Raw genomic sequence first — 3,610 nt, 5'->3', positions numbered from 1 at the left:
CGCCATCGTGGCGGGCAAAGACGTGGACCCCTCGTGAAGAAGGCCATCTACAAGGTCATCTGCAAGCTGGACAGCGAGGTCCCCGAGGTCTTCAAGTCCCCCCAACTGTCTCCAGGAACTCCTACACGAGTAAAACCCCCACCATCCATTCCCTCATGAGCGCAGCTCCTCTTCTGCCTGCTCACGTAACGCTTTGTGCTTTTTACAACAAAACGACAAAAAAAAAACATCCTTTCTCTCTCTCTCTCTCTCTGACTCTCGTAGGATTTCAAAATGATTTCCTGTTTGATTTTCTTTCTCCCCTTTTTTGCGCCCAGCTCTTTGGTTTCTCGTTTTATTTTCTTTCTTTCTTTCTTTCGCTCTTTCTTTCTTTTTTTCCTTTCTTTTTTTTTATGTATGAAAAGTTATGAAGTAGCATTCCCGAGCTGAAGCCTCCACGATGGTTCCTAAAATGACCTAGCTGTTGATGTTGTTGTTATTCCTATAATGATTATCACGATGAGTATGATTATGATTTTATTTTTATTTTTATGATTCTGCTGATCTGAAGAGACTCTGTGATCCTCCTATGGGTGTTTTAATTATTTCCCTTTCTTTTGGGGGGGGGGGGGGGGGGGGGTTAGGGGCTATGTGAAGCCTCATCTGTTTATGCCCTACTTATATGATCAACTATACAGTGAAATCCTCAGTGTTAATTTATCCATTTGTAACTCTGAGAGTGTACAAATGTAACCAAATGGACCCCGTGTGAACACTGAGGATTGTACACTGCGAGTCCCTGAATGAGGCTGTAACCACTTAAGGGCTCGAGATACTTGCATTGCGCAACGGTGTAACGATGCCCAAAAAGATAGTCAATTTGCAAGCTCACCGCGCGACGGACTGTGACAACGCTGTGAGCTTGTGGATCGGCTATTTCCTGTGTGCGACACCGGTGGCGCTACAAAGTATAAATCTGGCTTTATACATTGCTATGAGCAGCCACGGCCACACGGCGCAGCCACAGAGCAGCCACTCAGCGCGGCCACACAGCGCGGCCACACAGCGCGGCCACACAGAGCAGCCACACAGCGCGAGCATAGGCTGGCTTCCCAATGTACTTTGACCATGACGCTGAGGACCGCCCCCCCCACCCCTTCGATGAACTGTCCCCACTGTGCATGGTGGCAGGTGCCCCATAGACGCTGTACTGCTACTGAAGAAGTCCCCAGAAAGGACTAGCACACAGCACAGCACACACACACACACACACACACACGCACACGCACACGCACACATAACTACATTGCCTACTGAGGTTATTGACTGAACTGGTCTGAACTGGACGGGACTGGTGCTAGTTTGCACTGGGTCTGTGGGACTAGTAGGACTGGTTTCAAACAGCTACTGAGCTCTACCATATTTTGAAGTGTGTTTTATCTGCAAATAGGGCATTGTGTTTATTGGGTGTACATTATTCTTATGATTATTATTATTATTATTATTATTCTTGTTGTTTATGATTATTATTATTACCTGTCATCATTGCTTGCTAAAAGATTGGCACTTCAAGATTTGTTTGTCCCTTGACAACGTTACAGAAACAAATAAATTATTATTATTAATATTATTCTAAATGAGTTTAGATTCTCTAATATTCTGCTCCCCATTTCCCCCAGTCTCACTCACTTTTCCTCATTAATATTATTATTATTATTATTATTATTTCCATTTTTATTTATTTATTGTCTTTTTTTCGCCACGCTAACTACAAAGCCTGATTTAGACTTGGTCGGTTGAGCGCTGCCGTTGTGTCGCCCGCCGTAAATAGCAGATCTGCAAGACCGCGACGTGTGACTGACGTGGCGGCAGTGGACGAAGACGGAGCTTGCCGATCTTCTATTTACGGAGCGTGGTCGGCGGCGGCGTCCACAGTATGCGTCAGGCTCTAATGCAGTAGGTGGATATTGTTGTTCTTGTAATCAGTGCAGATTGGCGGGCGGGCTGGGGGGGAGGGGGGGGGCTGTGCAGCAGGTGAAAACAGTGTGGGCGTGCTTTTCCATTATCCCCGTAGTGACTTAACCCATTCTGACCGGGCACCCATTTTGGTGTTGGCATCATGTTATGCTTTAGCTATTGAAAAATAGCAGATCTACAAGCTCATATCGCGCCACCGAGTGGCGCGATACGAGCTTGTAGGTCTGCTATTTTTTGAAAAATCGAAGAACGACTGACATTTTTTAGAATCTGATCTCAGGTCAGAATGGGTTTAATCAGACCAGTGTGTGTCCGGCGGAAACCTCGTATGAATCTGATCTCGGGTCAGAATGTGTTAACACGCTCCTCCTGCACGGGTCAATGCAGTTGAACAGCGTGCCATTCACTGTTCACGTCAAGACAGAGACAGGCTGTGAGAGCACTTTTGCACTTAATGCAAATGCACGTATATACAGTAGTCACAGTGACACACAGACTAGTGCTAGTGTGAAAAGACAAACACACGCACGCACGCACACACGTGCACACGCGTGCACACGCACACAAACACACACACACACACACACACACACACAATGTGACCTTTTGGTGTATGGTGCGGTATCAACCGAGCACTTTATTGCTTGCCGTTGTTTCAAGGCCAAATTTCCACAGCCACTCCAGCATTGAAATAGCAACGGCGGACGTGTGAGCCGCTCACATTAAAGAGCCATTTGTTCGTTACCATCTACTGAATCATTACTTTCCGTCATCCACTCATCTATGCCTGAACATACACTGTAATGGCCAGCTCAGACGGCGACGTTTTTGATAGCAGCTTTTTTTTTTACCAGAAATGAATCCAAGCCGTTTTGTTTGACACGCATGCTGACCCTGAAGAAAGGTGTAAATGATAATATTCAAGCTATTTGGCACAATGGCAGTCAATACTTGCGTATACATCAGAGGGTATACAGTGCTCAGCCAAATTAATAGATGGACACGGCGGTGAGGAGGAGGATAATTCAGCGAGCTGGGGGCGGTGGAAAAAGTAGACGTAAAAACAGGGGGCGGTCGTTCATTTTATAATTCCGTTTCATGCAGTGAAACACGCGCACACACACACACACGCACACACACACACACACACACTGCTGTTCCTTCCATCCGTGCTCACCTGCCTCTGAGTGATCTGCTCCTCTCAGGCAACAATGCGGGGTCGGAGGTGAGCTCTCAGCCCACAGGGGGATCGCTGCGGAGGCGCTCCTCTCATCACCACAAAGAGCAGGGACAAAAGACACGGCGCACCTGAAACCCTTCGTTTCCCTTCCCTTTCTGTCCACCACACACACACACCGGGCAGGTTTGGAGATCTGCTGTGATCCGCTGTGTGTGTGTCTTTTTTTTTTTCCCCCCGTGGTGCGTTTCCATTAAAGTGTAAAAAAAAAAGGCAAAAAAAGGCACAAAAAAAACCCACACAGCATTCCTTTTTTTTTTGTACTTGTGAGATTATCCCGGATTTTCCACTTGAGTTAATTGCGTCGATGTATGGTGTGATGCTACTTTGATCTGCCCTCTCACGCTTTGTTTGTGATACTGTATTTTAAGAAGTGGTTTAGGGTTAGCTGCCCTTTGAAGAGGTAAGGTTCGAGCA

The sequence above is a fragment of the Protomyctophum parallelum genome (genome assembly GCF_964188405.1).
Source record: "Protomyctophum parallelum genome assembly, chromosome: 19".
NCBI lineage: Eukaryota > Metazoa > Chordata > Actinopteri > Myctophiformes > Myctophidae > Protomyctophum > Protomyctophum parallelum.
Note: the sequence above shows the minus strand (reverse complement) of the source record.